We start from the raw sequence: 7,651 nt of genomic DNA on the forward strand, positions 1-7,651 counted from the left end.
GGGCAATGTTCAAAGTTTCCATTGCTGTAGCTACGGCTGGGAGCTGTGGTCTTAGGATTTTAAGTGCCTCAAGGGGCGGTAACCCTATGACACCCTGGTGGACACCAGTGGTCAGGGAAGCCGTCCGACTGAAGAAGGAGTTTTTCCGGGATATGTTATCCCGGAGGACTACGGAGGCAGTTGCAAGGTACCGACGGGCGCAAAAGGCTGCAGCCATCTGCCATGACAGAAGCAAAGCAGCAGGTGTGGGAGAAGTTTGGAGAAAGCACGGAGAAAGACTTTCGGTCGGCACCAAGGTGCTTCTGGAGGAGCTAAGGAGGTAATAAGGCGGTGGAAGGTGCACTTTAAGGAACTCCTAAATCCGGCTGACACGTCCTCTATGGTAGAGGCAGAGCTGGAAGATGATGGGGGATTGTTGTCAATTACCCTGGTGGAAGTTGCTGAGGTGGTCAAACAACTTCACAGTGGCAAAGCCCCAGGGATTGATGAGAGCCCCGGGGAAGACCCAGAACAAGGTGGAGAGATTATATCTCCAACTTGGCCTGGGAACGCCTTGGCATCCCCCAGTCGGCGCTGGCTGATGTAGCTCGGGAAGGGGAAGTTTGGGGTCCCCTGGTGGAGCTGCTGCCCCAGAGACCCGATACCGGATAAGTGGATGAAGATGGATGGATGTGATAGAATTCTGGTAAAAACTGATTTAATGTACATGTATTGGTCTGAAATGGTCACATCCAAATAGTCTAAAAGATATTGGTGTGATTTGGCTTTAAACAATCTTATTTGCTTGTACAATTTCACTTCAGGTCACTAGAACCAAGAAATTCCCACAAAAAATACCTTTGATGTGACCTCAGTTAGCTGCTGCCCAGTATAAAAGTGTAAAAACAATAAAAAAGTTAACATGACAACACAAGAGAAAAACACCCGTAAATCCAAGACAGACAGACAAAATGTGGACTATCTCTCTCTTTTGGTTTAGTGCTGGACATTCCTCACATAGCTCCTCTCACCCCGTCTGCCTGTGACAACACAGTCGAGTCCCCAGCTCTGCCTCCAACACCCTGTTGTGACAGCCTTTGTGTCCTGGCTGTACACACAATTGCTTACTATGTGTGTCTACTAAGGGTAAAATGGTCATACAAACCGCCATGTTAATGCACACAAATAATAAGTGCCTGGAACTTAGAAAAACTCAATATATATGTTGCTGGCTAACTTACACAGTATGGATTTCATATAACACAGACATTTTATGCATTGCAGTGGGAGTGAAACACTGTGTTTCAGTTATCTTCCTGCTTAAATAGCTTATTGGCTTATTGCATATTCTAGTATTACGGTTTTCCAATAAAGTATTTCAGTTCAGTTTAGTGGATAATGTTTATTTCACAACTCTGAGTAGCTGTGTATCATGCTTGACATTTGTTTGACACAATACGTTTTATGCTAGCTTTGTTAAAATGTTTACATCAGTTAGGGGAAACAACAACTGAACCATACAGAGCCTAAGACAAAAAATAAAATATTAAGAACTTCCTTTTAAAGGAATTGTTAGACAACATGTTACATAAAATATAAGCTAATATAATAGATAAGCTACAGCCAGCAGCCGGTTAGCTTGGCTAAGAAATAGTCCGGTACATAGCCTCCCCAACCTATTACTTGGTGTTTGCTTGGCGAAATTGTTAGCCAATTATCATCATCCATTTCATACAATTACACACCACTTTCCTTGTTTCAGTTTGACCTAATTCCCCCATTTCCTTCTTCGAGTTTAACATCCTTTTGTTAGATTGTTTAGTCAGTAAACTGCACACGCAATCAAACAGCAGGGAAGATAAACACCGAAGATTGATTTAGTGCAAAAGATAGGGAAAAGAAACTTTTCAGCTCTCCAGGTATGACAAAGTTAACTAACTGACTGGAAGTGCTGTGACAAAGAAAATGTACTGCTGGCCATACCTCTTGATGAAATCATCTGACAGATATTGGAAATTATTATTATTATAAATAAATGGACAATTTTTATGATGTAGGCGGAAAATGAGCTTCCCCTTTTTGAAAGACCAGCAGCCGCCACTGTGCTGGTTGGTAGATTGGGTTACTTGTAGAGCTAACCATTTCCTCCTGCTTCCAGTCTTTATGCCAAGCTAAGCTAAGCTAGCCAGCTGGTGGCTGTAGCATTTAGTGTGCAATTATGAGAATGGTATGGATCTTCAGAACTAACTCTCAGTATGCAAACAAACATAAATGTAAATGTATTCCCCAAAAATGTAAAACTTTTTTCTTTAAACAACATACTTGTTTGTATTTACTGTTTGCTTTTTGTCTTTATGAGCATCATCTAACTTTTTACAACAGACCACTTTCCCTACCATTTTTATTTCTCTTCCTCCTTTATCCTCCTTCACGTCATCCATTTTCAGTATCCTCCTTATCTCTCTCTCTCTCTGTTCCATCCTCTTCTTATCTAGACAGCAGGTTATTGACCCGCAGCCACATCTGTCAATGTTGGAGTCATGTTACAGTAAGCTGGATCTCAGGAGACAGCCGGAGGAGAGATTTACTGTACACTAACAGACTGGATGGCAGACATTCCTTTTTCAGGTCCTTATCTTAACACCAGGCTTTAAAGTGATTGGCCCATTTACGTGAAGAGAACATGATGATCATCAGTGGTCTTCTGCCCCAGGGTTACGTAATACATGATGAGCTAACATGGTGCTTTCAAATGTCTGTGTTGTTATTACAATTACTTCTGTATTCTACAAACTTAAACCCTAATGTCTTTACACACTACTGTAAACACACACATATCGCTGTTTCTCTCCTGTCTACTTTTCCCCAGATAGACCACTGTAACATCTGTCTGTTGATCAAGTTACAGACACTGTTAAACCCCAGGGGGCCACTGGAGAAAAGGTTCATAAAGGCATGAATCTGAGCATCAATGAACAATTGCCCTGTGTGAAAAGTCCACAGATTCTTCCTAATTTAACTTGGTAATCTTTATGTTTTTATTTTGACTTAATTCAAAGTATATTTGTGTCTAAATGTACAGGACACTGCATGGTTTTGGTATTAATCTTCCATTTTTGTCCAAGATGGTAGAACTATTTTGGCTTCTCTATATTTTTTGTTGTTATTAGTATTTGCATTTTTGTATTTTATATTACTTTTGTCTTTTTAAGATGTACAGTAAATGGTGCGTTTCTGGGATCTTTGTGTTTAATGACCAAATAGTCTTTATAATAAGATGTACTCTAGATTGATTAATGAATGGATGAATGAAGGTATATAGTATAGTTCTATTTGTCTCTCCATCTGTCTATCATATACAACTTTACTCTTTTCTTTAATCAAATTCTATTTTCTTTACAAGTCTGTTCTGTCTTTTAGCCTAACCCGAGGGTGACAGACAGGCCAGGTTGTGAAAGCAGAAACAAGCGGAATTGTGGCTCATTAGGCCTGACAAACACGCACACACACGCACACACACACACACACACATACACACACACACACACACACACGCACACACACACACACACACACACACACACACACACACACACGCACCTCAGTGGTTTACAACAAAGGCCTGCTTTTCAACATTTGAAAATCACTAGGGGGTTAGTTGGAGTTGTTAGAGTGTGATTTCATATATACTTCCGTGTGTGTGTGTGTGTGTGTGTGTGTGTGGTGTGTGTGTGTGTGTGTACATGTGAAGGTGTTCAACCAATTGACAGGCCGATTAAGCTGTTAACAAACAGGAGACCTCTGTTTCCTGTGAAAGAAAGGGGCACACTCCACTTTTACCTCCACCCTCTGGCTGACATGCACATTTTACACAATGAATGAACGTACACACACTTAAACTCACACCTCACCAACTTCCAAACCCATATTCTTCCAATAAAATCATTTACAACCCTTTTTCCCATTATTACCATTTTGTATTGAAGCAGACCTTATCTTACTAAAATCTAACTCCACTAACTCTGTGTGTGTGTGTGTGTGTGTGTGTGTGTGTGTGTGTGTGAGGGCAGAGGAAGGTGAAGGAGTCAGCAGACTGGTAGTAAGACAAAGTCAATTCTTGATGTGACAAAAGAGAGAGAGAGAACAACAGGAAAAGAAAAGGTAAGAAGACAGAAGACGCTTGAAAGACGTTGAAAAGATCAGAAAGGAAGGAGGAGAACAGGGGAGGTGAATTATTTCAGCCATCACATTTCCTCAGTTTGTGTGTGTATGTGTGTGTGTGTGTGTGGGGGGGGGGAAGTTAAGTGAAAAGGTTCACTGGCTAACCTTTGCCCTACCACTGACTCATTAGTTGAAAAAGTGAGCAAAATGCAGGGTGTGACCTCACTGCGGCTTGAACTTTAGGTCTTGCCATTATGTCTTATAAAGCTCTATTGTTCCTCAGTGGAACTCTTTGTTTCTTTTTCTCTCTTCATCATTTCCATTCTAGAAATGATTAACTCGATCTATTCATAATTTAAGCCACTGCTAGTTCTCTCCTTCTCTGTCCGTATTAACTAGGTTTTCGTCCAAGCATTGTGTACAGTTTTGAGATGTAAAGTCAAAGGAAAGTACAATTTATTCAATGTTGCAATGATTTCTCATGCAACATGTAAAAAAAACGGATGTCAAAGCTATTTAATCATACTTATGTCATAAGTGTTTTTTCTTTAACATATTAGCATCCAATCATGTTAAATTGTCATTGGTTCTTTTTTCAGGTGTATGTCATTTATTCTAATCTTTAGACAGCTAAAATGGCCAAATGTTTAAGAACATCCTTCCACATTCTTCCACATTTTTCGGCACTGACATCTTTTCACCCAACTGAAACTCAAATTTTTAGCTATTTTATTGCAATATTATAAAAAAAAACAGAGCTACTGTTTATCTTTCTTTCTCAGTTTTAATTTGAGTCTGATAGCAAAGAGCCCCAGTGGTCCAGCAAACTTAATAAAGTTAATGGCTGAGAGCCTTTGACTGAACACAGAATGATGGTGCACAGTATACTAGAAGACCATTAGATGCACAACAGAGCACAGTGTAATATCCAAAGAATGCCTTTGATTGCTTCTGCTGAACAGGACAATGTAGCAGTGTTGACATTTGTCTAACATATTGTTCCTTTGACAGAATGATTCCTGGGTGCTGATCTTCTACGTACAAACTGTAAAGCTATAATAATATTACTAAGGAACCCATCGAGGCAGAGCAGGATTTCTATTTTATTGATTACTTGGATGGAAACACGTGTTTTGGTTCCTGTGTTTTCAGTAATCTTCTATAAAGTGAATAACCAAACAGTGATGATACAATAATCTACGCAGTAATTATTATTTTTTGAGGTTTTCAGGAGTATCCTGCTTAATGGCACCTGCTAAAGGTACTTATACATAGATGACTAAATATAAGTATTGTGTTTGTGCCTCCCAAAATGACCAATGTAACTATTTGTTTGATCAGACTTGATACTTGAGGCTTAAATCAATGAATGGCAATGTTGATTGGTTGATAGCTCAGCAACCATTGGATGGATTGCCATGACATTTGGTGTGGACAGCCGTGATCCCCATTGGAAAACTCTTATGTGATCCCTTTTTCTGTGTAAACAGAAGATTAATAGTTTTGGTTTTGCGGGAAATGTCTCAAAAACTATTGGATAGATTACCATAGAATTTGGTTAGAACATTCAGGTCCTACTCAGAATTAATTGTTTGGCGATCCCTCAACATTTCGTTTAGTGCTATCATCCTGTCAACAATTTTATTTGTCAAATACTACTAATTAACCCTAAATCACTGAATACCTGCAAACCTGATAAACGGTATTCCCATCGCCTCAGCTGTACTTTGTGTTAAGTGACAAAAAGCAAATGTTAGCATGCTAAGATAATAAACTAAGATGGTGGTTATGGTAAACACTATACCTGATAAACATGAGTGTGAGAATTGTAGAAATGTCACCGTAAGTCCTTTTTTCAAGATAGGCAACAAAAAGCATTTGGTTTTAAACAGCCTCAGCCAACTATGACAACTGTAGCCTCAGGCCACAATTTATGACTCCAGAGGCTACAATTATTGCCTGCTGAGAAACAATTTTTGTAAAGTGGATGGTTGATTACATTTCTGACGCATTTTCTAAGGCGTTTATGGTCTTTTTCCACTTTTCAAATGCTTGAACAAATGAACTATGCTGTCTGGTTCATTATATGCAGGGCCTTCTGTTGTCAAGAAAATACAATTTGCATGTCAAGCAAACATAAAAATTAGTTAATTTAAGTCATTTAAACAAATGACCAATGCTGGTGTTTTTAGAGGACATTCACAGTCAACTTCACTCAACCTGTTTTTTTATTGTGTCCCAGTCAGTCAATGGATTTTAACTGGTAATCTTCTTTTAACTGGTGTTAACATGACAGTATAAACACAATCCATCACTTCTGTAGGTTTAAATATGGCTCCAGCTCTGCACTCAGAGTGCCGGATCAGACTGAGTGTCTGGGTGAACTGTCAAGTGTTTACTGCTACTGTCTGACTCTGTTTATGTGTATGTGTCTGTGTTTGAGTTAGTGTGTCTGTGTGCATGTTAGATGGCTTTCTTTTGATCTATGGGTGTGTGTGTGAGTGATGGTGTGATTATTACTTGTCTTTATGTGGGATGCTTCTTAAGTCCATACCAAGCCGTGTGTGTATTTATTGAGCTACTGGGAGTAGGTACACTATGCTGGATAAGTAATTTTTGATCTATGGAAAATGCAATATACTGTACTGTATGTCAGACAATCCTGCAAACCTTTCCTACTTTTAAAGGAAGACTTTCACATTTCATAAAGGGCTGGGTTATTTTCTACTCCAATGACAAGGATCAGATCCCTCACTGGCTTCCCACTGGGGAACCTTGAAGATTGCAACCCCTGTCTTTTGTGTGTGTGTGTGTGTGTGTACACTATGCTATAATGTGTGTACATGTGCAGCGCAAGTGCTAATGAGCAGCATGCATAACAGTGTAAAAAGACAGAGACAACCAGTAAAAAGGTAAATACAAGAGCAACTACATGAGAAGAATGAGAAAAGATTTCCACAAATGAGTATGTAAGACAATGGGAGGGATGAGGGGGTTGTAAAAAACATGAGGAACTATTGGTTCCCAGAGAACAACTAATAGAGATACAAAGACAGCAAAAGAAAAGAGGAGGGCTCAGAGAATCAGAGAATGAGAATGAGAGAGAGAGAGAGGAGAGAGAAGAGACCCAGTGGAGGAAGGAGATATTGGCCTTTTCTCTCCAGAGAAACACTTCTCTGTAATTAGGGTCAACGGTGTAAGGTCAGCTCCTTCTTAGTGTGTGGGTGAGTGTTCAGAAAGATACTATGGGTTATAAGGAATAGGACAGGAGTGAGTGTTTAACAAAGGATACAAATTATTATATTCTTAATATCATTAATATGTTGTCTTCAAAATGTCCCTAAATCTTTCTTTTCTTTTCTTATCTCTTCATTCCTCCACCTCCCCTTCCCTTATTCCTCTGGAGAAATTTTACTAATTCTCTCCACTACTCCCTGTCTCCTCTGTTACTTTCTTTTTGTTAAACGCACACACACATGTCACACAGAAACCTGAGCACACACACACACAC

The 7,651-nt window shown here is 39.5% G+C and overlaps 1 protein-coding gene and 1 long non-coding RNA gene across 2 annotated transcripts in view; one reads left to right on the forward strand and one right to left on the reverse strand.

The window, feature by feature from the left end:
- sema3b (sema domain, immunoglobulin domain (Ig), short basic domain, secreted, (semaphorin) 3B) overlaps positions 1-7,651 on the reverse strand; it is a gene marked incomplete in the record, with an annotated part of 76,015 nt that overhangs the window by 15,815 nt on the left and 52,549 nt on the right.
- Positions 2,009-7,651, forward strand: part of LOC116692605 (uncharacterized) — a 17,732-nt gene continuing 12,089 nt past the window's right edge. Inside the window, exons 1-2 of the long non-coding RNA XR_004332736.1 lie at positions 2,009-2,081; positions 7,327-7,336. This is a non-coding gene — a long non-coding RNA (uncharacterized LOC116692605). The remainder of the gene's footprint in view (positions 2,082-7,326; positions 7,337-7,651) is intronic.

This window comes from Etheostoma spectabile, chromosome 7 (assembly GCF_008692095.1).
Source record: "Etheostoma spectabile isolate EspeVRDwgs_2016 chromosome 7, UIUC_Espe_1.0, whole genome shotgun sequence".
NCBI lineage: Eukaryota > Metazoa > Chordata > Actinopteri > Perciformes > Percidae > Etheostoma > Etheostoma spectabile.